This window comes from Pseudophryne corroboree, chromosome 6, assembly GCF_028390025.1.
Source record: "Pseudophryne corroboree isolate aPseCor3 chromosome 6, aPseCor3.hap2, whole genome shotgun sequence".
NCBI classification, from domain to species: domain Eukaryota; kingdom Metazoa; phylum Chordata; class Amphibia; order Anura; family Myobatrachidae; genus Pseudophryne; species Pseudophryne corroboree.
This window is the reverse complement of record NC_086449.1, coordinates 480,642,678-480,670,644: the sequence shown is the minus strand read 5'-3', so window position 1 is coordinate 480,670,644 and position 27,967 is coordinate 480,642,678. Positions and strand designations below refer to the sequence as shown.

At 46.4% G+C, this 27,967-nt stretch overlaps 1 long non-coding RNA gene across 1 annotated transcript in view; it reads left to right on the top strand.

Moving 5' to 3' along the window:
- Positions 1-3,273: 3,273 nt before the first annotated feature.
- Positions 3,274-27,967, top strand: part of LOC134935381 (uncharacterized) — a 112,766-nt gene continuing 88,072 nt past the window's right edge. Inside the window, exon 1 of the long non-coding RNA XR_010180101.1 lies at positions 3,274-3,334. This is a non-coding gene — a long non-coding RNA (uncharacterized LOC134935381). The remainder of the gene's footprint in view (positions 3,335-27,967) is intronic.

The following is a 27,967-nucleotide window of genomic DNA, read 5'->3' as shown; positions in this document are numbered from 1 at the left end:
AAATGGTGGCAGTACGAAGCTGGTCAAACAAGACCGAAATGAGAGGCAGTGGGTATGAGTTTTTAATCGTGATACGGTTCAATTCCCTGAAGTCGATGCAGGGTCGCAACGAACCGTCCTTTTTACCCACGAAGAAGAACCCCGACCCAACTGGAGACTGTGAAGGTCTGATAAATCCCTTAGCCAAGTTCTCCTGAATGTACTCTGCCATAACCTGAGTCTCAGGACGTGACAGGGAGTACAACCTGCTCTTGGGAAGCTTAGCATTTGGCAACAAATCAATGGCACAGTCATAGGGGCGATGGGGAGGTAGTACCTCTGCAACTTTTTTGGAGAACACGTCCGCAAAATCTGCATAACACCCTGGCAATCCTGGCAAACTTAGCTGCGAGAGCCTGACTGGAAGGCTCAAGCAACTCCTGAAACAATCAGTACCCCAACTAAGAATCTCCCCAGAGACCCAGTCAAATTGAGGATTGTGGGCCCTTAACCAGGGTAACCCCAACACCAATGGGGCAAAAGTACAGACAGTCACATAAAAGGACAATTTTTCAGAGTGTGTGGCTCCAATAAACAAAGAAATCTGGCTAGTGCAAGAGGTAATTTTACCTTGGGATAATGGTTCCCCGTTTAACCCACAAATCTCAATTTCCGATGCCAAGGGTACTAAGGGAACAGAGTGTTTCAGGGCGAATTGGCGGTCCATAAAAACCCCGTCGGCCCCACTGTCCACAAAGGCCTTAGTCTTGACAGTTTGACCGAGGATCTTCAAGGTCACCGGAATGATAAAAGTCTTCTTGGGAAATTCTGACTTCTGGCCTGACAGGATATTTCCCATCACCCTCAGGCCCTGAAGTTTTCCGGCTTTTCTGGGCATGATACTACCACATGACCTTTATTCCCACAGTACAAACACAACCCCTGCTGTCTCCTCCGCGTCTTCTCACGCGAGGAGAGGCGGGTAGCCCCAATCTGCATAGGCTCCTCGGAAAATTCCTCAGAGTCTGAGGATCCCTTGGGAAGGAAGGAAATCTCAGTCTCCCTTTCAAGCCTACGCTCTCTCAGCCGTCTATCCACCCGGATGGATAACTGCATGAGCTGATCCAAGCTATCAGGCAAGGGATATTGTACCAGTTGGTCCTTTATCTGGTTAGAAAGACCTCTTCGGTACTGGTGTCTCAGGGCTCGGTCATTCCACTGGGTATCATGGGCCAACCTCCGAAACTCCGTACAGTAAACCTCAACTGGCCTTCGCCCTTGCTTAAGGATCGAAATCTGAGCCTCGGCTGAGGCCGTCTTGTCAGGGTCATCATACAACATGCCCAGTGCCGTAAAAAAAGCATCAACACTTTTAAGCGACGGACAGTCAGGCTGCAACCCATATGCCCAGACCTGTGGGTCTCCTTGTAGCAAGGAAATCACTATGCCCACCCGCTGAATCTCCGACCCAGAAGACTGAGGCCTAAGCCGGAAGTATAGCTTGCAGCTCTCCTTGAAACAAAAGAACTGCGAGCGATCTCCAGAAAAACGATCCGGGAGATTTACTTTCGGCTCCTTAACCCCTGCAGGTGCTGCTGCTGCGGGAGCTCCGCCAGCAGCCTGGGAGGTGTGCATTTTAATGGACAAATCATTAAATTGTCGAGTCAGGACCTGCACCTGATCGACCACCTGTTGCAACGTATTTTGAGGGGTATGCTCCATATTCCCACAAAATTTCAACAGGAGTATTAGGCTGCTGAATATGTTATGCACACCAGTGCCTGCAGGAAAGTACTGGTGTCAGGACTGTTATGCACTCCAGTGCCTGCAGGAATGTACTGGTGTTTGAACTGTTATGCAAAACAAATGGACTTACAGACAGACTGGGGAATATGACATAACGTACACAGAAGGTGATAGGGTAACAAAATACACACAAAGTGAACAGAGAAGCCCAGAGGCTAAGGAACTGGGTATCTCCCTTGTATTAGAACTGCTCAGATGAGAAAAGCAAGATGTTGTGTTTTAATACGTAGAGAACCCGAAATGCTGTTGCTAAGGGCAACAGCAAAACCCTAAAGGGTTACCAACGGGTGTGGCAGTAAACTCCTTGGTCAGAGATGGAATGATAGACACAAGGAGAGTCTCCACAATCCTAATTCTCACTTGCAGTGCACAGGTTCAGCTTGCTGCCACTAAACTGACCCCTGACACCTAGCAAAGTGAGACAGGATTAGACAGGCAAGTCTTAGAATACAGCCGCAAACTTGCTAAGTTCACAGAGTAGTAACAGAACCCCAGCAAGCTAAACGACTGACTCCAGTCTTACTGCTAGGTCTGGATTGGCAGAGTGTAATACCAAATCCCCAGGCCTATTTGCAGTAAGCAACAAACAAATACAAAGCTACACAGTACTGGCTAACTTTCAGAAACTGACTAACCAACAAAGATTCAGCAGCATCTGCTTACCCTGAGAAGAGGCCTTATAAAGCAGGTGCTGTCCACGCCCCACTCAGACCTCACAGACTGTGAGCACAAAAACCAGCACCGGATCCCCTGCCATGCACAGAGCCTATAACCACTGCACAGCAAAAGACCCGAACCGGAGTATCAGCTGCGCTCAGGTCACTCCGCTAGCACTTGTCTCCCGGTTGCCATGACGACGTGGCAGCACAGGGCAGGAGACCCTAACACTAACACTGTGGTTTACTTTCCCTTACAGTATCACACAATGGGGGTAATTCCAAGTTGATCGCAGCAGGAATTTTTTTAGCAGTTGGGCAAAACCATGTGCACTGCAGGGGGGGGGGCAGATATAACATTTGCAGAGAGAGTTAGATATGGGTGGGTTATTTTGTTTCTGTGCAATGTAAATACTGGCTGCTTTATTTTTACACTGCAATTTAGATTGCAGATTGAACTCACCACACCCAAATATATCTCTCTCTGCACATGTTATATCTGCCCCCCCTGCAGTGCACATGGTTTTGCCCAACTGCTAAAAAATTTCCTGCTGCGATCAACTTGGAATTACCCCCAATATGTGTATGAGTCAGAAACAATAATCTAACACTGCAGTTTATTTTAACCTTCCAGTGTTCCACAATATGTGTATGAGTAAGAATATAAATTACACTGCAGTTCACTTCCACCTACAGTCTGTTTTTTGTAACTATTTTTTTAGCTTTTAATTTGTTTAAACAGGGGCAGAGTGCCCCTATATTGAAAGAGCCCCCCTGGAAGACACAGCACCCTTTTATGGACAGAGAGAGCACCAGTAGCACCCTTGGATGGACAACACAGCACCCCTGGACAGTCACCACATGGACAAGTCAGTTCAATACAAGCTCCATAGGTACGATTACCTTTATAGAATCCAAAACCCCTGAGAATCCGACAGCGGGAGGATGATGTTTTGCCTCATTTTGCATCTGAGTCAGGAGGTAAACTCCCGGATTTCGGCTCGGATCGTGAAGTTTGGGTGGGTCTGGTTGCCAGAAAACTGGACCCGCTCATCTCTAATAACCTACTCTTCTACCAACCTTTCTTCACATGAATCTAGAATTTGATAATTGATATATAGTATCATTTCAAACAGTGAACTGTTTTTTTTTTTTTTTAATTCCTTTAGGACCACACCAGTTCCAATTTATGTTGTCTATCTTACATAGTCATCTGAGACTTGATTTTTGAAATAATATCACATATTGCTATCACATATTGCATATGTCTTGCAACGTTACAATTCTCTGTATTAAAATATTTTAAAAAATCAAGTCTCAGATGACTCTGTAAGATAGACAACATAAATTGGAACCGATGTGGTCCTAAAGGAAATAAAAAAAAAAGAGTTCACTATTTGAAATGATAAGATATATCGGTTGACTCCAAATGGTCGTCATACAAAAGGTCAACAGGGTCAAAAGGTCAACTAGATCAAAAGGTAGACAGCAGAAAGGTCAACAGGTACACAAGGTCAACTGGGTCAAAAGGTCGCCATGAAAATGCTCAACACAAAAATGGTCAATGTAAGTTTTTTTAGAGTGTGTCTCATTTTGTATGTTTCACCCTATCTGATCCAAATGAATAGAAACTTGTGCTCTTGCAGGTTGGCTTCGCTCACCACACTGCTGGCAAGTTGCCTTGCTCTGCTGCCACTGCGCTCGGCACAGGTTGTTATTCGCAATCGTAGTCCATGTGGATGGTAAATTATGAAACAGTAGGAAAAAAACTTGTGTTGACCATTGTCATGTTGACCTTTTGAATCTGTCGACCCTTTGAACCTGTCAACCTTAAGCACTGTCTACTTTTTACCTGTTAACCTTGCGCATGTTAATCTATCTTTTTACTGTAGATCTATTAACCGGATACTGTGAATGAAGGTATTTCTTGCTTTGAGTTATACTGTAGAGGGAACAGCCATGTCTGTAGCCCATTCTGACCATTTCAGTTTCTCCTGTGGCTTACAATTTCTGCCACATAGCTGCCAAAAAGGATTGGTGATAAAGAAAACCATTGTATCAATGCGTTCAGTTTTTTTTACTGGAAATAATTACATTCAATTGCTATAAATTGAGATAGCTCTCTTATAATGAGGCTGTTACCTGGATTACCTGTATTGGATGTGGTATGATATGCTGACATTCATAATGTCGGCATGAGAATGTCAACATGGTCATAATGTCAACATTCATCATTTAGACACTGATTAAATATCGACATGAAAGAATGTTGACATAGCGTCCCTGGTGGCCTAGTGTTGACCTACCTGCTGCAGAGGTTGCAGAGGGGTCTTCCAGGTCCATGTAATCATGAGACTGTCAGTCATCTGGTGGAGCATTGTTTCCGTGAGTACACATGCCCTATCCTTAACCTTAATCCCTCCCCCCTCCCCAACCCTAAGATTCCCTTTAGTGCCTGTCTAACCTCATCCCCCTGTAGCCAAACCCTGAGCTTCTCCATCTAGTGCCTAAACTTAACCTTCCCATCCCACAGACTAACTCTAATGTCATCATTTTGACAATGTTGATATTTCACATGTTGACATTCTGAGAATGTTGACATGTTGCCTGTAGACATTTTAAAAAATGCTGAGATTATAATTGTTGAAATTGTGGAGTCAATATTATGAATGTCAACATTGTTATTGTTGACCTAATGACTGCATCCTTTTGGATTAGCCTTAGGCTCATAATATATCCTTTTTTTTGCCTGTTGAATCGATTAGTGCAGTTCATGTTTGGACGCAAATATAAGGTTTGTTAATAATAGTACAGTACAAGAGTAATTATATTTCAGTAAAATTTGTTGTAAAGGAAAGTCTCTTATTCATGCTGTTAATCGTTGTTATAATTGCATACATTTTTTGTAACTGTTTTACCCACCGTCTAGAAATTTCATGCAATAAACCAGCCTGAGTAAGCAAACATATGCCCAAGAAATGCATAGCTATTGAGCTGATAAGAAGTATTAAAACTTATTGGGCCCATACATCAAGAATGTATCTTGTCTATTCTCTGTTCCGCTGATGATTGGGCCAAAAGATCAGCAAGTTTCAATATGTTGAAAAATCCGCCAATTCCAACCCAAAAATTAATGGAATCAGCGAGTCAGGGATTTTTATTATGTTGTAATTTTCATTGGAGTCCCCCAATCGGCAAATTGGATCGACATCTACTGCACATCTATATGCACCATTGAGAAAGCAAGTTTGTTGAATGTGTGAGTTTAGTGGTAAACTCGCACATTTTTAAAACTTGAACAATGCAATAGGAAGTGGGATCATGCTAACTCGCAAGTTTCCTGCTATCCCAAAACTCTCACAGATGTTTTCCTATGGAAAACCTAAAACTTGGCCATTGTAGTACGGTGCGAGTTTTAAACTTATACCCAAAACCTTACCAAAAACTAACCTATAAATAGACTAGCTTTTTTTATAGGCGAGTTGTACATAAATATACACAAAGTAGTGAGATTTGTGCATGCTTCTATCAGTAAAAGTTTAGAAATAGTTAAATAATAAAAAAAATAATGTGGGGTGCCCCACCAGACACAAACAGCCCCATGCTCTTTGAGCCGGTCCTGTTTCAAAAAATGCAGGAGAAAGAGTGAGGTCCACTTGTATTTTAAGAACAAGCACTTGGCTCTTGGACCAGTCTTGGTTCTAATAATATGTGGGAAAAGTCATAGAGGTAGCCCATATTTTTTACAACCAACACCGAGCTCAACTAGCAGGGAGGTAATACCACAGCCAAAGTACACACTTTATAGGGTCCTGTGGCTGAAGCATTACCCCACCTAACTAGTCAGCCCAGGCTGGGGTTCCATGGGACCCCCCAAAAAAGGGATCCCACCTCCAGACACCCAAGGCCTGGGCTGAAGCCTGGGGATATCCCAGGCACCCCTGGGTGGTGGATGCCAAGTTGACAGCATTAAAGTTTGAGATATGTAAAATATTTTTTATAGGAGGACTACAGGACCCAGCAAGCCTCCCACACATTCTGGTACTTGGAGAACCACAAGAACGAGCATGCAGGCCATTGAAGGACCCACTGGTACCTATAGTCTCTCTGTAAAAAAAAAATAACGACAAGACACACACGCCGCAAAAGTACAACTTTAATAAACACCCTTGCACAACACCCTTGCACACACCCTCACACATACTGTACTTACCTACACTACATTCAGTTATGTGTACACAGATTATGAATTAAGTCAAAACTGCATTGCCAAGATACTGTATATGAACAATATTGACAAATCCACCTTGGCTGTTGCCTACTGTATGTCTGACTAATGTAAATTGTACTATAAGATTTTTGAGTCATTGATAAAAATGAATAATAAAACGTGAGTCTTTGTTTAGATATTCATAAAGAGGCGCCTTTTCATAATTTTAATTTCTTAACTATTTATCTCTCTGCAATTACATTCTGATTGATTTACTTTGAGGTGTCTTCAATTATTATGGTTGGGTCGGAGGAAAAAGTTTTCAAAGTCTTGAAGAATAAGTCATTGCATAGGCAGTGATGTCCACATTCTTTGATTTCTTATGTCTCAGGATTATTATATATATTGCAGGATTATTATATAGAGTATGTTGTTACCTTTTCTAATTTAGAGATGAATGTGTCAGTTAATGTGGTCTGGCATTTGACAGTAATGATGAGGACCATTGACGTCTCCAGTATTTGTTTTTGCAGAGCTAAACTCTTCTGCTGGGACTCTTCTGCTGGGACTCTACTTATCCTTGCTTAGTTGTGGTCTACAAGGCTCGAGAACAATAAAGTATTCTTCACTAAAAGTATCTACAAGTTTTTAACCACAGTCTGCGTTAATTAATTAATTATTTATTTATTAATAGATATTTATAGAGTGCACATACATTAGGCAGTTTTTTTTACAGAGAATATGTTAGTCATTGAAATTAGTCTCTGCCCCAGTGGAGCTTACTTACATTCTTTATTGCCCTATCACATGTGCACACATAAACATTGGGATTAATTTGTGTCAGCAGCCAAATAACTTGACAGTATGTTTTTGGATTGTGGTAGGAAATTTAACCACTTAGAGCAAGCCCATGCAAACAAGGAGCAAATATACTAACTCCATACCAATTGGCCATATGACTGGGATTTGAACTCATGACCTAAGTGCTATGTGGCAGTACTGCTAACCATTACGCCAACCACACTATACTGATTTGAATATTTGTATAGAAAATGTACATTCAGTAAGGCAGTCAGATATTTCTGAAACAGAGGTCCTGAATCACAGGTCCTGTCTCTGACAGTAGTACATTTCCTTGGAAAACTATACTACTAAAACTAGAGATGAGCAGGTTTGGATCTCAGAGATCCAAACCCCCCCGAACTTCACGATCCAAGCTGGGATCCGAGTCCGACTTGGGACATCCCACCTTCCTCGGATCCCAGATCGAGTCAAAACGTCATCATACCGCTGTCGGATTCTCGTGGGTTTTGGATTCTTTATAAGGAGCCGCATATCGCTGCCATTTTCACTCCGAACTTGGAGAGTGAGGGAGACAAAACTCTGTTTGTTGTTTAGGGTTGCTGTACAAGGGTGCTGCTGTCCTATGCTGTCCTGTGCTTTCCTGGGGTGCTGTCCTGTGGAGTCCTGTGCTGTTAGGGTTGCTGTACAGGGATGCTGCTGTCCTGTGCTATACAGGGGTGCTGTTCTGGGGTGGTGTCCTGTGCTGTTTGCAGTGCTGCTATCCTGTGCTGTCCTCTGCTGTACAGGGGTGCTGCTGTCCTGTGCTGTACAGGGGTGCTGTCCTGTTAGGGGTGCTGTACAGGGGTGCTACTGTCCTCTGCTGTCCTGTGCTGTACAGGGGTTCTGTCCTGTGCTGTTAGGAGTGCTGTTCTGTGCTGTACATGGGAGCTGCTGTCCTGTGCTGTACAGGGTGCTGTCCTGGGGTGCTGTCCTGTGGTGTTAGGGGCACTGTCCTGTGTGCTGTAAAAATAAAGTGGCACTGTGGAACTGTTCTGTGTGCTGTAAAGACAAAGGGGCACTGTCCTGTGTGCTATAAAAATAATGGGGCTCTGTGGCTCTGTCCTGTGCACTATAAAAATAAAGGGGCACTGTGGTGCTGTCCTGTGTGCTGTAAAAGTAAAGGGGCACTGTCCTGTGTGCTGTAAAAGTAAAGGGGCGCTGTGGTGCTGTCCTGTGTGCTGTAAAAACAAAGGGGTGCTGTCATGTGTGCTGTAAAAATAAAGGGGCAATGTGGCGCTGTCCTGTGTGCTGTAAAAATAAAGGGGCACTCTCCTGTGCACTGTAAAAATAAAGGGAAGCTGTCCTATGTGCTGTTGTCCTGTGCTGTACAGCGGTGCTGTTCTGTGCTGTACAGGGGTGCTGCTGTCCTGTGCTGTACAGGGGTGCTGTCATGTGCTGTCCTGTTAGGGGTGCTGTACAGGGGTGCTACTGTCCTCTGCTGTCCTGTGCTGTACAGGAGTGCTGTCCTGTGCTGTTAGGAGTACTGTCCTGTGCTGTACATGGGAGCTGCTGTCCTGTGCTGTACTGTACAGGGTGCTGTCCTTGGGTGCTGTCCTGTGGTGTTAGGGGCACTGTCCTGTGTGCTGTAAAAATAAAGGGGCACTGTGGCACTGTTCTGTGTGCTGTAAAGATAAAGGGGCACTGTCCTGTGTGCTATAAAAATAATGGGGTGCTGTGGCTTTGTCCTGTGTGCTATAAAAATAAATGGGCACTGTGGTGCTGTCCTGAGTGCTGTAAAAATAAAGGTGTGCTGTTAGGGGTGCTGTACAGGGGTGCTGCAGTTCTGTGCTTTCCTGGGGTGCTGTCCTGTGCTGTTGTGGGTGCTGTACAGGGGTGCTGTCCCACTGCCCTATCAGTCCAGTTGTGCTGCCTCACTGCCGTTTAAGTCCGGGGTTGCTGCTGCTTGTCTGATGTGTTGTGTAATTCTCCACGGGTGCTGCCTATGATATATAAGTCCAGGGATGCTGACTATCTGCTGTATAAGTCCAGAGCCACTGCCGTATAATTCCAGGGGTGCTGCTGTACTTGATCCTAGGTTTAAACTAAAATCTAGAGCAGAATATGAAACAAGCTTCAACATCACAACCAGATTTGTGAAAACATATAGCCGCAAAGGTGAAATGGAAATTCTAAGTTTGACCAAGTGTTTTCCAATAAACATACAACTCTGAGTACAAAATGGGGCAAGGCCACATTTGTGGCCAAAGTCAGTCAGAAGAGACAGAAGCATAATCCAGCAGATCTTGACATGGCAACATCTCCTACTTCATTTTCTCTAGCAACTGCTAGAGAAAAATAGATTTTCCAAACACACCTGTCTATATGTCTGCCATATACTGTAATTCCAGGGGTGTCCTGTCTGAACTCGCTCATCTCTAGTAGATATATCTTCTAGTGTGCACTGTGTACCCTGCATTAGAAAGGGGTTCTTCTCAATTATTTCATGTTAGGGACTCAAATTAATTGCTCCAATTAGTCAACCTTAACTTTGATTTATTAATGTTCCACATTTTGGGTTATTTAGAAAATCTGCATTTGTTGTACAGGGTTCTTTTCCTTTATTGTCAAAATGGTTTCTCCTTAATAATTGTACAATATAAGGGTTGCGTTATTGCAAGACCTTGTGGTGTTACAACGGAGTTTCAGTGATCCTGCATTGCAAATTAAATCTCATCTTTCCATTGCACTGCAGCACTAGATGGGCCAGGAGCTCCTGTGATGCACAGTTACTGAATAAGGGGCCAATATGGAGTCTCATGATGGTTTACAGCCAGGATGCTGTCTGACTTGCCAGGCTGAGGCATACTGGGGGAACAGAGGTTAGCATTGCTACCTCCCACAGTCCTACTTGTAGTATGAAATTTGTTTGGACTGTATAGTGGTAAGCTCAACTAGGGCAGGGGCTGAATAACAATAAATTCACTGCACAGTCCTGCTTAGTACTGTACCGAACCCACCCGAACTTAACTTACCCACTAGGGCAGGGACTGAATAATAAAAATCCACTGCACAGTCCTGCTTAGTACTGTACAAACCCACCTAAACTCACTTTCCGACTAGGGCAGGGGCTGAATAACAAAAAAATCACTGCACAGTCCTGCTTAGTACTGTACCGAACCCACCCGAACTCAACTTACCCGATCTGGGGCTGCTGTGGGGACTCACGAGGGACTGCTAAAACATCTAAGGGGCTGCTTTATTTAAAAGTAAAATATGAATAAAATAAACAAGACACACAGGTATGGTCACATCCGTGTAACTGGGACACACAGGTATGCTCACATGCGTGTATCTGGGAGCTGTGAAAAATGAAAATAAGGCATCTGCCACAAATTATGTAAATAAAAATGCAATTAAAAATAAAAATAAAAAGAAACATGGGATTTTCACAAAATAAGTCTCCAGACTACGTGGAGGGGAGAATTTCCAATCTTGATCCTGTGTTATAAACCAGTTTATTTGCACCCCAGCATTAAATCCGAGATTATCGTAATCACTGAAAATGGAGAAGGGGGTATAAATTCAGAAGCTTTGGCCCCTAGTTTTTCAGTTTGTCCAGTAATGTGGTAATTATACATTTGCTTGGTTAAAGTCCTTTCTGTTACACACCAAGATTGTAATGGATGCAGTGGCGGAACTAGAGAATGGTGGGCCCAGGTGCAACAATATGCATTGGGCCCCCTCCCATATTAAAAACAGGGAAATGGCGTCGCCCAAAATACGTTGTTTTATCTCACTAACAAGCGGTGTCGCCACACAGTAGTACTCCCAATTCACAGTAGAGAGCCTTATACACAGTAAGCCACACAGTAGAGAAGCTTATACACAGTACACCACACAGAAGAGAGCCTTATACACGTTGCGCCACACAGTAGAGCGCCTTATACACGTTGCACCACACAGTAGAGCGCCTTATACACGTTGCGCCACACAGTAGAGAAGCTTATACACGGTACGTCACACAGTAGAGTTCCTTATACAGGGTTCGCCACACAGTAGAGAGCCTTACACAGGGAGCGCCACACAGTAGAGATCCTTATACAGGGTGCGCCACACAGTAGAGAAGCTTATACATGTTACAAGACATAGGGAGGTATTCAATTATTGCCGGATTTTTCATCCAGTCTAAAAATCGTCAATTATTGGTCATTTTTAGGGCGAATGACATTCCCCTTATTCAATGCATGTGCAGGATTTTTCAACTGGTCAAAAAATCCAGCACTAACGAAAACCACGTGGATCTGTGAATTTCCTGGTGAGCCATGTGTTTTGACGAATTTGCAGGCATTTTCACCCGTTTTTGGGTTTGTTTTCTCCCATGCCGATTCGACAAAAAAAGTGAAACGTCATGGGCGAAAAGGGATTCAAAAATGGGCGAAAACGCTCGCAATGAAATACCCATGGTCGAATTATACCATTTTTTCGGTTAGCCGGAATTGAAAACCCCACATAATAGAGAAGCTTATACACGTTACGCCACACAGTAGAGAGGCTTATACACATTACGCCACACAGTAGAGAGGCTTATACACGTTACGCCACACAGTAGAGAGGCTTATACACGTTGCGCCACACAGTAGAGAAGCTTATACACGGTACGCCACACAGTAGAGAGGCTTATACACGTTGCGCCACACAATAGAGAGGATTATACACGGTACGCCACACAGTAGAGATCCTTATACATGGTACGCCACACAGTAGAGAGGCTTATACACGTTACGCCACACAGTAGAGAGCCTTATACATGGTACGCCACACAGTAGAGAGCCTTATACATGGTACCCACACAGTAGAGCGACGCACATGTCAACATTTACAACCAGGAATGTGAGACAGATACAGATGAAGACAGCCTTATCATTGCCGCGATGTGTTGGAACTGGCGTACGCATCACAGCAAGCTGCAGTGAACGCCGTGCTGTGGCTAGTCGCTGCCTCCGTTCACTCCATAGAAGTCTATGGCTTGCATGCGTACACACAGACGCGCTTCATAGACATGGGCACACTAGTCGCGCCATCCATGCCGTTCTGCGAACTCATCGCGGGTTGTATGAGTGTGGCTACATCTATAGATATGGATATACACACACACACACACACACATAGTAAAACATACGCAAAGCAAGACACATATACACAGACACATCCACAGAAAACACACACACACAACACATAAATGCAGCTAAACACACATAGCAAAATACATATACAGTATATACACAGAAACACACACACCCATAGCTAAACACACACACACACACACACACACACACACACAGCTAAACAGACATAGTAAAATACACATACAGTATATACAGACACACACACACCCATAGCTAAACACACACACACACACACAGCTACACAGACATAGCAAAATACATATACAGTATTAGTGATGTGCACCGGCAATTTTTCGGGTTTTGTGCTTTGGTTTTGGATTCGGTTCCGCGGCCGTGTTTTGGGTTCGAACGCGTTTTGGCAAAACCTCACCGAAATTTTTTTGTCGGATTCGGGTGTGTTTTGGATTCGGGTGTTTTTTTCAAAAAACCCTAAAAAACAGCTTAAATCATAGAATTTGGGGGTCATTTTGATCCCATAGTATTATTAACCTCAATAACCATAATTTACACTCATTTTCAGTCTATTCTGAACACCTCACACCTCACAATATTATTTTTAGTCCAAAAATTTGCACCGAGGTCGCTGGATGACTAAGCTAAGCGACCCAAGTGGCCGACACAAACACCTGGCCCATCTAGGAGTGGCACTGCAGTGTCACGCAGGATGGCCCTTCAAGAAAATACTCCCCAAACAGCACATGACGCAAAGAAAAAAAGAGGCGCAATGAGGTAGCTGTGTGACTAAGATAAGCGACCCAAGTGGCCGACACAAACACCTGGCCCATCTAGGAGTGGCACTGCAGTGTCACGCAGGATGGCCATTCAAAAAAATACTCCCCAAACAGCACATGACGCAAAGAATAAAAGAGGCGCAATGAGGTAGCTGTGTGACTAAGCTAAGCGACCCTAGTGGCCGACACAAACACCTGGCCCATCTAGGAGTGGCACTGCAGTGTCACGCAGGATGGCCCTTCAAAAAAATACTCCCCAAACATCACATGACGCAAAGAAAAAAAGAGGCGCAATGAGGTAGCTGTGTGACTAAGCTAAGCGACCCTAGTGGCCGACACAAACACCTGGCCCATCTAGGAGTGGCACTGCAGTGTCACGCAGGATGGCCCTTCAAAAAAATACTCCCCAAACAGCACATGACGCAAAGAAAAAAAGAGGCGCAATGAGGTAGCTGTGTGACTAAGATAAGCGACCCAAGTGGCCGACACAAACACCTGGCCCATCTAGGAGTGGCACTGCAGTGTCACACAGGATGGCCCTTCAAAAAAATACCCCCCAAACAGCACATGACGCAAAGAAAAAAAGAGGCGCAATGAGGTAGCTGTGTGACTAAGCTAAGCGACCCTAGTGGCCGACACAAACACCTGGCCCATCTAGGAGTGGCACTGCAGTGTCACGCAGGATGGCCCTTCAAAAAAATACTCCCCAAACAGCACATGACGCAAAGAAAAAAAGAGGCGCAATGAGGTAGCTGTGTGACTAAGCTAAGCGACCCTAGTGGCCGACACAAACACCTGGCCCATCTAGGAGTGGCACTGCAGTGTCACGCAGGATGGCCCTTCAAAAAAATACTCCCCAAACAGCACCTGAAGCAAAGAAAAAAAGAGGCGCAATGAGGTAGCTGTGTGACTAAACTAAGCGACCCTAGTGGCCGACACAAACACCTGGCCCATCTAGGAGTGGCACTGCAGTGTCACGCAGGATGGCCCTTCAAAAAAATACTCCCCATACAGCACATGACGCAAAGAAAAAAAGAGGCGCAATGAGGTAGCTGTGTGACTAAGCTAAGCGACCCTAGTGGCCGATACAAACACCTGGCCCATCTAGGAGTGGCACTGCAGTGTCACGCAGGATGGCCCTTCAAAAAAATACTCCCCAAACAGCACATGACGCAAAGAAAAAAAGAGGCGCAATGAGGTAGCTGTGTGACTAAGATAAGCGACCCAAGTGGCCGACACAAACACCTGGCCCATCTAGGAGTGGCACTGCAGTGTCACACAGGATGGCCCTTCAAAAAAATACTCCCCAAACAGCACATGATGCAAAGAAAAAAAGAGGCGCAATGAGGTAGCTGTGTGACTAAGCTAAGCGACCCTAGTGGCCGACACAAACACCTGGCCCATCTAGGAGTGGCACTGCAGTGTCACGCAGGATGGCCCTTCAAAAAAATACTCCCCAAACAGCACATGACGCAAAGAAAAAAAGAGGCGCAATGAGGTAGCTGTGTGACTAAGATAAGCGACCCAAGTGGCCGACACAAACACCTGGCCCATCTAGGAGTGGCACTGCAGTGTCACGCAGGATGGCCATTCAAAAAAATACTCCCCAAACAGCACATGACGCAAAGAATAAAAGAGGCGCAATGAGGTAGCTGTGTGACTAAGCTAAGCGACCCTAGTGGCCGACACAAACACCTGGCCCATCTAGGAGTGGCACTGCAGTGTCACGCAGGATGGCCCTTCAAAAAAATACTCCCCAAACATCACATGACGCAAAGAAAAAAAGAGGCGCAATGAGGTAGCTGTGTGACTAAGCTAAGCGACCCTAGTGGCCGACACAAACACCTGGCCCATCTAGGAGTGGCACTGCAGTGTCACGCAGGATGGCCCTTCAAAAAAATACTCCCCAAACAGCACATGACGCAAAGAAAAAAAGAGGCGCAATGAGGTAGCTGTGTGACTAAGATAAGCGACCCAAGTGGCCGACACAAACACCTGGCCCATCTAGGAGTGGCACTGCAGTGTCACACAGGATGGCCCTTCAAAAAAATACTCCCCAAACAGCACATGACGCAAAGAAAAAAAGAGGCGCAATGAGGTAGCTGTGTGACTAAGCTAAGCGACCCTAGTGGCCGACACAAACACCTGGCCCATCTAGGAGTGGCACTGCAGTGTCACGCAAGATGGCCCTTCAAAAAAATACTCCCCAAACAGCACATGACGCAAAGAAAAAAAGAGGCGCAATGAGGTAGCTGTGTGACTAAGCTAAGCGACCCTAGTGGCCGACACAAACACCTGGCCCATCTAGGAGTGGCACTGCAGTGTCACGCAGGATGGCCCTTCAAAAAAATACTCCCCAAACAGCACCTGAAGCAAAGAAAAAAAGAGGCGCAATGAGGTAGCTGTGTGACTAAACTAAGCGACCCTAGTGGCCGACACAAACACCTGGCCCATCTAGGAGTGGCACTGCAGTGTCACGCAGGATGGCCCTTCAAAAAAATACTCCCCATACAGCACATGATGCAAAGAAAAAAAGAGGCGCAATGAGGTAGCTGTGTGACTAAGCTAAGCGACCCTAGTGGCCGATACAAACACCTGGCCCATCTAGGAGTGGCACTGCAGTGTCACGCAGGATGGCCCTTCAAAAAAATACTCCCCAAACAGCACATGACGCAAAGAAAAAAAGAGGCGCAATGAGGTAGCTGTGTGACTAAGATAAGCGACCCAAGTGGCCGACACAAACACCTGGCCCATCTAGGAGTGGCACTGCAGTGTCACACAGGATGGCCCTTCAAAAAAATACTCCCCAAACAGCACATGATGCAAAGAAAAAAAGAGGCGCAATGAGGTAGCTGTGTGACTAAGCTAAGCGACCCTAGTGGCCGACACAAACACCTGGCCCATCTAGGAGTGGCACTGCAGTGTCACGCAGGATGGCCCTTCAAAAAAATACTCCCCAAACAGCACATGACGCAAAGAAAAAAAGAGGCGCAATGAGGTAGCTGTGTGACTAAGCTAAGCGACCCTAGTGGCCGACACAAACACCTGGCCCATCTAGGAGTGGCACTGCAGTGTCACGCAGGATGGCCCTTCAAAAAAATACTCCCCAAACAGCACATGATGCAAAGAAAAAAAGAGGCGCAATGAGGTAGCTGTGTGACTAAGCTAAGCGACCCTAGTGGCCGACACAAACACCTGGCCCATCTAGGAGTGGCACTGCAGTGTCACGCAGGATGGCCCTTCAAAAAAATACTCCCCAAACAGCACATGACGCAAAGAAAAAAAGAGGCGCAATGAGGTAGCTGTGTGACTAAGATAAGCGACCCAAGTGGCCGACACAAACACCTGGCCCATCTAGGAGTGGCACTGCAGTGTCACGCAGGATAGCCATTCAAAAAAATACTCCCCAAACAGCACATGATGCAAAGAATAAAAGAGGCGCAATGAGGTAGCTGTGTGACTAAGCTAAGCGACCCTAGTGGCCGACACAAACACCTGGCCCATCTAGGAGTGGCACTGCAGTGTCACGCAGGATGGCCCTTCAAAAAAATACTCCCCAAACATCACATGACGCAAAGAAAAAAAGAGGCGCAATGAGGTAGCTGTGTGACTAAGCTAAGCGACCCTAGTGGCCGACACAAACACCTGGCCCATCTAGGAGTGGCACTGCAGTGTCACGCAGGATGGCCCTTCAAAAAAATACTCCCCAAACAGCACATGACGCAAAGAAAAAAAGAGGCGCAATGAGGTAGCTGTGTGACTAAGATAAGCGACCCAAGTGGCCGACACAAACACCTGGCCCATCTAGGAGTGGCACTGCAGTGTCACACAGGATGGCCCTTCAAAAAAATACTCCCCAAACAGCACATGACGCAAAGAAAAAAAGAGGCGCAATGAGGTAGCTGTGTGACTAAGCTAAGCGACCCTAGTGGCCGACACAAACACCTGGCCCATCTAGGAGTGGCACTGCAGTGTCACGCAAGATGGCCCTTCAAAAAAATACTCCCCAAACAGCACATGACGCAAAGAAAAAAAGAGGCGCAATGAGGTAGCTGTGTGACTAAGCTAAGCGACCCTAGTGGCCGACACAAACACCTGGCCCATCTAGGAGTGGCACTGCAGTGTCACGCAGGATGGCCCTTCAAAAAAATACTCCCCAAACAGCACCTGAAGCAAAGAAAAAAAGAGGCGCAATGAGGTAGCTGTGTGACTAAACTAAGCGACCCTAGTGGCCGACACAAACACCTGGCCCATCTAGGAGTGGCACTGCAGTGTCACGCAGGATGGCCCTTCAAAAAAATACTCCCCATACAGCACATGATGCAAAGAAAAAAAGAGGCGCAATGAGGTAGCTGTGTGACTAAGATAAGCGACCCAAGTGGCCGACACAAACACCTGGCCCATCTAGGAGTGGCACTGCAGTGTCACACAGGATGGCCCTTCAAAAAAATACTCCCCAAACAGCACATGATGCAAAGAAAAAAAGAGGCGCAATGAGGTAGCTGTGTGACTAAGCTAAGCGACCCTAGTGGCCGACACAAACACCTGGCCCATCTAGGAGTGGCACTGCAGTGTCACGCAGGATGGCCCTTCAAAAAAATACTCCCCAAACAGCACATGACGCAAAGAAAAAAAGAGGCGCAATGAGGTAGCTGTGTGACTAAGCTAAGCGACCCTAGTGGCCGACACAAACACCTGGCCCATCTAGGAGTGGCACTGCAGTGTCACGCAGGATGGCCCTTGAAAAAAATACTACCCAAACAGCACATGACGCAAAGAAAAAAGAGGCGCAATGAGGTAGCTGTGTGACTAAGCTAAGCGACCCTAGTGGCCGACACAAACACCTGGCCCATATAGGAGTGGCACTGCAGTGTCACGCAGGATGGCCCTTCAAAAAAATACTCCCCAAACAGCACATGACGCAAAGAAAAAAAGAGGCGCAATGAGGTAGCTGTGTGACTAAGATAAGCGACCCAAGTGGCCGACACAAACACCTGGCCCATCTAGGAGTGGCACTGCAGTGTCACACAGGATGGCCCTTCAAAAAAATACTCCCCAAACAGCACATGACGCAAAGAAGAAAAGAGGCGCAATGAGGTAGCTGTGTGACTAAGCTAAGCGACCCTAGTGGCCGACACAAACACCTGGCCCATCTAGGAGTGGCACTGCAGTGTCACGCAGGATGGCCCTTCAAAAAAATACTCCCCAAACAGCACATGACGCAAAGAAAAAAAGAGGCGCAATGAGGTAGCTGTGTGACTAAGCTAAGCGACCCTAGTGGCCGACACAAACACCTGGCCCATCTAGGAGTGGCACTGCAGTGTCACGCAGGATGGCCCTTCACAAAAATACTCCCCAAACAGCACATGACGCAAAGAAAAAAAGAGGCGCAATGAGGTAGCTGTGTGACTAAGCTAAGCGACCCTAGTGGCCGACACAAACACCTGGCCCATCTAGGAGTGGCACTGCAGTGTCACGCAGGATGGCCCTTCAAAAAAATACTCCCCAAACAGCACATGACGCAAAGAAAAAAAGAGGCGCAATGAGGTAGCTGTGTGACTAAGATAAGCGACCCAAGTGGCCGACACAAACACCTGGCCCATCTAGGAGTGGCACTGCAGTGTCACACAGGATGGCCCTTCAAAAAAATACTCCCCAAACAGCACATGACGCAAAGAAAAAACGAGGCGCAATGAGGTAGCTGTGTGACTAAGCTAAGCGACCCTAGTGGCCGACACAAACACCTGGCCCATCTAGGAGTGGCACTGCAGTGTCACGCAGGATGGCCCTTCAAAAAAATACTCCCCAAACAGCACATGACGCAAAGAAAAAAAGAGGCGCAATGAGGTAGCTGTGTGACTAAGCTAAGCGACCCTAGTGGCCGACACAAACACCTGGCCCATCTAGGAGTGGCACTGCAGTGTCACGCAGGATGGCCCTTCAAAAAAATACTCCCCAAACAGCACATGAAGCAAAGAAAAAAAGAGGCGCAATGAGGTAGCTGTGTGACTAAACTAAGCGACTCAAGTGGCCGACACAAACACCTGGCCCATCTAGGAGTGGCACTGCAGTGTCACGCAGGATGGCCCTTCAAAAAAATACTCCCCAAACAGCACATGACGCAAAGAAAAAAAGAGGCGCAATGAGGTAGCTGTGTGACTAAGCTAAGCGACCCTAGTGGCCGATACAAACACCTGGCCCATCTAGGAGTGGCACTGCAGAGTCACGCAGGATGGCCCTTCAAAAAAATACTCCCCAAACAGCACATGACGCAAAGAAAAATGAAAGAAAAAAGAGGTGCAAGATGGAATTGTCCTTGGGCCCTCCCACCCACCCTTATGTTGTATAAACAGGACATGCACACTTTAACGAACCCATCATTTCAGCGACAGGGTCTGCCACACAACTGTGACTGAAATGACTGGTTGGTTTGGGCCCCCACCAAAAAAGAAGCAATCAATCTCTCCTTGCACAAACTGGCTCTACGGAGGCAAGATGTCCACCTCATCATCATCGTCCGATTCATCACCCCTTTCACTGTGTACATCCCCCTCCTCACAGATTATTCATTCGTCCCCACTGGAATCCACCATCTCAGGTCACGTGTACTTTCTGGAGGCAATTGCTGCTGGTGAATGTCTCCACGGAGGAATTGATTATAATTAATTTTAATGAACATCATCTTCTCCACATTTTCTGGAAGTAACCTCGTACGCCGATTGCTGACAAGGTGAGCGGCGGCACTAAACACTCTTTCGGAGTACACACTGGAGGGAGGGCAACTTAGGTAGAATAAAGCCAGTTTCTGCAAGGGCCTCCAAATTGCCTCTTTTTCCTGCCAGTATACGTACGGACTGTCTGACGTGCCTACTTGGATGCGGTCACTCATATAATCCTCCACCATTCTTTCAATGGTGACAGAATCATATGCAGTGACAGTAGACGACATGTCAGTAATCGTTGGAAGGTCCTTCAGTCCGGACCAGATGTCAGCACTCGGTCCAGACTGCCCTGCATCACCGCCAGCAGGTGGGCTCGGAATTCTTAGCCTATTCCTCGCACCCCCAGTTGCAGGAGAATGTGAAGGAGGAGCTGTTGACGGGTCGCGTTCCGCTTGACTTGACAATTTTCTCACCAGCAGGTCTTTGAACCTCTGCAGACTTGTGTCTGCTGGAAAGAGAGATACAATGTAGGTTTTAAATCTAGGATCGAGCACGGTGGCCAAAATGTAGTGCTTTGATTTCAACAGATTGACCACCCGTGAATCCTGGTTAAGCGAATGAAGGGCTCCATCCACAAGTCCCACATGCCTAGCGGAATCGCTCTGTTTTAGCTCCTCTTTCAATGCCTCCAGCTTCTTCTGCAAAAGCCTGATGAGGGGAATGACCTGACTCAGACTGGCAGTGTCTGAACTGACTTCACGTGTGGCAAGTTCAAAAGGTTGCAGAACCTTGCACAACGTTGAAATCATTCTCCACTGCGCTTGAGTCAGGTGCATTCCACCTCCTTTGCCAATATCGTGGGCAGATGTATAGGCTTGAATGGCCTTTTGCTACTCCTCCATCCTCTGAAGCATATAGAGGGTTGAATTCCACCTCGTTACCACCTCTTGCTTCAGATGATGGCAGGGCAGGTTCAGGTGTTTTTGGTGGTGCTCCAGTCTTCTGTACGCGGTGCCTGTACGCCGAAAGTGGCCAGCAATTCTTCTGGCCACCGACAGCATCTCTTGCACGCCCCTGTCGTTTTTTAAATAATTCTGCACCACCAAATTCAAGGTATGTGCAAAACATGGGACGTGCTGAAATTTGCCCAGATGTAATGCACGCACAATATTGCTGGCGTTGTCCGATGCCACAAATCCCCAGGAGAGTCCAATTGGGGTAAGCCATTCTGCGATGATCTTCCTCAGTTGCCGTAAGAGGTTTTCAGCTGTGTGCGTATTCTGGAAAGCGGTGATACAAAGCGTAGCCTGCCTAGGAACGAGTTGGCGTTTGCGAGATGCTGCTACTGGTGCTGCCGCTGCTGTTCTTGCAGCGGGAGGCAATACTTCTACCCAGTGGGCTGTCACAGTCATGTAGTCCTGAGTCTGCCCTGCTCCACTTGTCCACATGTCCGTGGTTAAGTGGACATTGGGTACAACTGCATTTTTTAGGACACTGGTGACTCTTTTTCTGACGTCTGTGTACATTCTCGGTATCGCCTGCCTAGAGAAATGGAACCTAGATGGTATTTGGTACCGGGGACACAGTACCTCAATCAAGTCTATAGTTGGCTCTGAAGTAACGATGGATACCGGAACCACGTTTCTCACCGCCCAGGCTGCCAAGGCCTCAGTTATCCGCTTTGCAGCAGGATGACTGCTGTGATATTTCATCTTCCTCGCAAAGGACTGTTGGACAGTCAATTGCTTACTGGAAGTAGTACAAGTGGTCTTCCGACTTCCCCTCTGGGATGACCATCGACTCCCAGCAGCAACAACAGCAGCACCAGCAACAGTAGGCGTTCCACTCAAGGATCCATCGGAGGAATTCCAGTTAGGAGAGGACTCATCAGACTTGCCTGTGACATGGCCTGCAGGACTATTGGCATTCGTGTCTAAGGAGGAAATTGAGATTGAGGGAGTTGGTGGTGTGGTTTGCAGGAGCTTGGGTACAAGAGGAAGAAAGGATTTAGTTGTCAGTTAACTGCTTCCGAGGTGGTTAACGTCCTTACCCCTACTTATTACAGCTTGACAAAGGCAACACATGGCTTGACACCTGTTGTCCGCATTTCTGTTGAAATAATTCCACACCGAAGAGCTGATTTTTTTTGTATTTTGACCAGGCATGTCAATGGCCATATTCCTCCCACGGACAACAGGTGTCTCCCCGGGTGCCTGACTTAAACAAACCACCTCACCATCAGAATCCTCCTTGTCAATTTCCTCCCCAGCGCCAGCAACACCCATATCGTCATCCTGGTGTACTTCAACAGTGACATCTTCTATTTGACTATCAGGAACTGGACTGCTGGTGCTCCTTCCAGCACTTGCAGGGGGCGTGCAAATGGTGGAAGGCACAAGCTCTTCCCGTCCAGTGTTGGGAAGGTCAGGCATCGCAACCGACACAATTGGACTCTCCTTGGGGATTTGTGATTTCGAAGAATGCACAGTTCTTTGCTGTGCTTTTGCCAGCTTAAGTCTTTTCATTTTTCTAGCGAGAGGCTGAGTGCTTCCATCCTCATGTGAAGCTGAACCACTAGCCATGAACATAGGCCAGGGCCTCAGCCGTTCCTTGCCACTCCGTGTCGTAAATGGCATATTGGCAAGTTTACGCTTCTCCTCAGACGCTTTTAATTTTGATTTTTGTGTCATTTTACTGATCTTTTGTGTTTTGGATTTTACATGCTCTGTACTATGACATTGGGCATCGGCCTTGGCAGACGACGTTGATGGCATTTCATCGTCTTGGCCATGACTAGTGGCAGCAGCTTCAGCACGAGGTGGAAGTGGATCTTGATCGTTCCCTATTTTTTTAACCTCCACATTTTTGTTCTCCTTATTTTGCGCACAACTGAAAGCCACCACAGGTATACAATGTAGATGGATAGATGGTATAGTATTATTACTTATGGACGACGAGTGACGACACAGAGGTAGGTACAGCCGTGGCCTACCGTACTGCTATATATATAATATATACAGAATAATAATAACGGACCTGGTGGACACTGTCAGCAGACTGCTAAACTAGTGTGAAGAAAAAAAAGCCACCACAGGTATACAATGTAGATGGATGGATAGTATACTATTATTACTTATGGACGACGAGTGACGACACAGAGGTAGGTACAGCCGTGGCCTACCATACTGCTATATATATAATATATACAGAATAATAATAACGGACCTGGTGGACACTGTCAGCAGACTGCTAAACTAGTATGAAGAAAAAAAAGCCACCACAGGTATACAATGTAGATGGATGGATAGTATACTATTATTACTTATGGACGATGAGTGACGACACAGAGGTAGGTACAGCCGTGGCCTACCGTACTGCTATATATATAATATACTGTATAATAAATGGACCTGGTGGACACTGTCAGCAGACTGCTAAACTACTAGTATAAAGAAAAAAAGCCACCACAGGAGTGTTTTTCAGGCAGACAAACGTATACTGGACTGGTGGTCACTGTCAGCAAAACTGTGCACTGTACTCCTGCTATAACTGCTCCCCAGTCCCCACAATTAGGCAGTGTGAGCAGTGCACTCAGCACAGATATATCATGCAGCACACTGAGCACAGATATGGTATGGAGCGTTTTTTTCAGGCAGAGAACGGATTAAACTGGTGGTCACACTCACTACTATCAGCAAAACCCTGCACTGTACTCCTAACAGCTGCTCCCCGTCCCCAATCCTCCCCACAATTATAACAATGTCACTCTTAGTCTTTTCTATTATGACTATAACGGAGAGGACGCCAGCCACGTCCTCTCCCTATCAATCTCAATGCACGTGTGAAAATGGCGGCGACGCGCGGCTGCTTATATAGAATCCGAATCTCGCGAGAATCCGACAGCGGGATGATGACGTTCGGGCGCGCTCGGTTTACCCGAGCCACACGGGAGAATCCGAGCACGGCTTGGACCCGTGTAAAAAGGCTGAAGTTCGGGGGGGTTCGGTTTCCGAGAAACCGAACCCGCTCATCACTATACAGTATATACAGAAACACACACGCACACAGCAAAACAGACATAGGAAAATACATATAGAGTATACACTGAAACACACACACACCCATAGCTAAACACACACATTGCCAGCAAAACACAAACTTTTTACTTTACATATGTTTTCATTTTCCACAAGTTGCACACTTTCCACCTCCTAGGCTAGCTCTGGCTCCGGCAAGGCTCCTCACTGTGCGGGGGCTGAGTGCACTGACTGACGTGACGTCTCCTCAGTCCTCACTCTTCTGTATACACACACTGCTGCCGTGACTCCCCTCTCTCTCCCCCTCCCTCCCCCTCCCCCCCTGTCCAGTATGCAGTGACTCAGTCCAGGAAGCTGAGAGCTGCAGCTGAGATAAAGGGTGATGTGATCACCCTTCTCACATCACTGGTGCTGGGGACCGCGTACAGGCTTCCTCAGTTATGACCCGCAGCAGCAGCTCAGCGGTGGCAGCGTGTAATGAGTCAGTCTGACTCATTATACTGCTGCCGGCTATGGGCCCCTTCACAGCGCTGGGCCCCAGTGCACTGCACCGCTTGCACTGGCGCAAGTTCCGCCTCTGAATGGAGGTGAAAGCCTGTGTTTTGTTCCTGATTGCGTGTGCCTCTCTAATTTTTAATCACCTTCTTGATGCTGTCCTCATAATATGAAAAGTCATCAAATATGTAGGTGGTATGTTTGTAGCTAGCTATGATTCGGAGAACCTGGCAATCTTTTTCCAGGGGTCCACCTGTCGCTGAAATGATGGGTTTATTAAACTGTGCATGTCCTATTTAAATAACATAAGGGTGGGTGGGCCCAAGGACAATGCCATCTTTCACCTCTTTTTTTTTTTTTTTTTGCATTATGTGCTCTTTGGGGCCTAGTTTTTAAAACTGCCATCCTGTCTGCCCTTGCAGTGCCACCCCTAGATGGGCCACGTGTTTGTGCCGACCACTTGTGTCACTTAGCTTAGTCATCCAGCTACCTTGGTGCAACCTTTTGGTCTAAAAACAATATTGTGAGGTGTTCGGAATAGACTGGAAAGGAGTAGAAATGAATGTTGTTGAGGTTAATTATACTGTGGGAACAACACAAAAAAATCTGTTATTTTAGCTGTTTTTATGTTTTTTCTTTAAGAAAAAAAAAACATCCAAAACCAAAACCAAAATCCAAACCAAAACATAAAACCCAAAAAGTGTCCGGTGCACATCTCTACTAAAATCAGCTTAGTACACTTAAAACATTTGATACAATGAGGAAAATTCAGTTGATTTAATAGAGTGTTAATCTTTTTCAAGGTGATGCCACAATGTGTGTTGGGTGACCAAGGGATTTAAACTCACCACCTTCCTAGTGGTACTGTGTGCATGTGCCGAAGGCATGTGGCCATGCCCCATGTGTCCACATCCAACATGGGGCGTTGCCAATGATAATAGAGGCGTGATACACATATGTGGGGTCAGATACACATATAACCCCAATAGTGCCAGATACACATATGCCCCTAGTAGAACAGTGCCAGATACACATATGCCCCCACAGTACCAGATACACATATGCCCCCAGTGCCAGATATGATCCCAGAGTGCCAGATATGCCTCCACAGTGCCAGATATGCCCCCATAGTGCCAGATACACATATGCCCCCATAGTTACAGATATGCTTCAACAGTGCCAGATATGCCTCCACATATGCCCCCCTAGTGCCAGGTACACACGCTCCTCCCCCCAGTGCCAGGTACATACACTCCCCCGCCCTTGCTCACCACTGCTGTGCTGTGTGAGGCCCGGAAGGAGAGCGCAGTGCACACCTCTCCTGTGTCCCTCAGTGCTCATTCGGTCTCTGGCGGCGGTGTCGTGTCTCACAAATGAGGCACCGGATCGTGAGCCAATCATAACTCGCAGACTGGCAGCCAGTCAGGAGCCACAGCTGCTGGTCTGTGAGCTGTGATTGGCTCATGATATGGTGCCTGATTTGAGAGACACGCCATCGGAGACCGAATGAGCACTTAGGGACACAAGAGAGGCGCGTGCTGTGCTCTCCTTCCGGGCCTCGCACACAGCAGAGCAGTGGCGGGCTGCAAGCATTGCAGTCAGGCCGGGAGTACTGCGTACTGGCTGGCAATTTCTTACCGATATGCAGTACCACCCCGTACCTCCGTACTTGCAGCGCTCCCCCATATTACACTTCCATCTGCATTTAAAAAAAAGTTATACGATTCAGCAAAATTCACAAATGCACAGCACTTAAAAAACAATCACATATACAGGTTATAGCACACATACTATTTTTATTATCCTTTATATATATGGCACCACAAGTGTTCTGCAGCACCTAACAAATTAGCAAAATAAGATAACAGTGACTTACAGTACAAGATGACAATGCAGGCAAGTACAGTATATAAACATTTCTGCATCAGAGGTTATAACTTGAGATGAGCGGGTTCGGTTCTCAGAGAACTGGACCACCCGAACTTCCAGATCCAAGTCTGGATCCGAGTCCAGCTTGGGGTTTCCCACCACACTCGGATCCTGAAACGAGTCAAAATGTCATCATCCCACTATTGGATTCTCGCAGGGTTTTGGATTCTATGGCCCCAGTGATTATTGCCATTTTCACTCCGGATGTAGAGAGTGTACTGAAAGGAAGTGACCGTCTCAGTGGTGGGTTGTAGGGCATGGGGCTGGCGGCTGCTGTGGGGCTGGTGTATCAGTCCAGGGGTGCTCTGTCTGTTGTATTTGTCCACCTAGGGGTGATCTGTCCATACATCCAGGGGCTCTGCCCCAATGTTAATTATAATCCCAGTATACTGCGTGTACATCCAGAGGCTGATGTGTCCTATTAGTATCAGTCCAGGGGTGCTCTGTCTGTTGTCTGCTGTATCTGGGTGATCTGTCCGTCCATCCAGGGGGCTACACCCCAGTGTAAAATCACAATAATAAAAGCTAAAAAGCCTAAAACAGAATTATATAAAATACATATTTTTTTGTTTGTGCTGTACACCAGTAAACTATACAATTTTTCTAAGTACTGTGATGCTGCCGGTCAAACCATAGTATATTAATATTTTGTACTCAGACACGTATTGTGCGACACTGTGGGTGATGGTGGTACCACAGTGATATATTTTAATACGGTGAAGTAATATATTTTAATACTCTGGGTGAAGGTACCACAGTAATATTTTTTAATACTGATATATGTATTTTGCGACACTGTTGGTGAAATTAAACTACAGTTTTTGATTACTATTTCTGAATCCTACACATATGGGCCCTCATTCCGAGTTGATCGCTCGCTAGCTGCTTTTAGCAGCAGTGCAAACGCTAAGCCGCCGCCCTCTGGGAGTGTATCTTAGATTAGCAGAAGTGCGAACGAAAGATTAGCAGAACTGCACAGGAAAAATTTCATGCCGTTTCTGAGTAGCTCCAGACCTACTCCTATCTTGTGATGACTGCAGTCTGTTTAGTTCCTGGTTTGACGTCACAAACACGCCCTACGTTCGGCCAGCCACTCCCCCGTTTCTCCAGCCACTCCTGCATTTTTGCCTGGCACGCCTGCGTTTTTTAGCACACTCCCTGAAAACGCAGAGTTTCCGCCCAGAAACACCCACATCCTGTCAATCATACTACGAATACTCGAGCGACTGAAAAACGTCCCTCGAGCTTGGGTAAAACTACAAAGTTTTGTGTGAAAGTACTTAGCGCATGTGTGCTGCGTACCATGCGCATACGCAGAATTGCCACTTTTTCACTTGATCGCTGCGCTGCGAAAAATGGCAGCGAACGAACAACTCGGAATGACCCCCATTGTGCGACACTGTGGGTGACAGTAATATATTTTCATACTCATAAACGTATTGTGCATCACTGTTGGTGAAATGAAACCACAGTGTTTGATTACTATTTCTGAC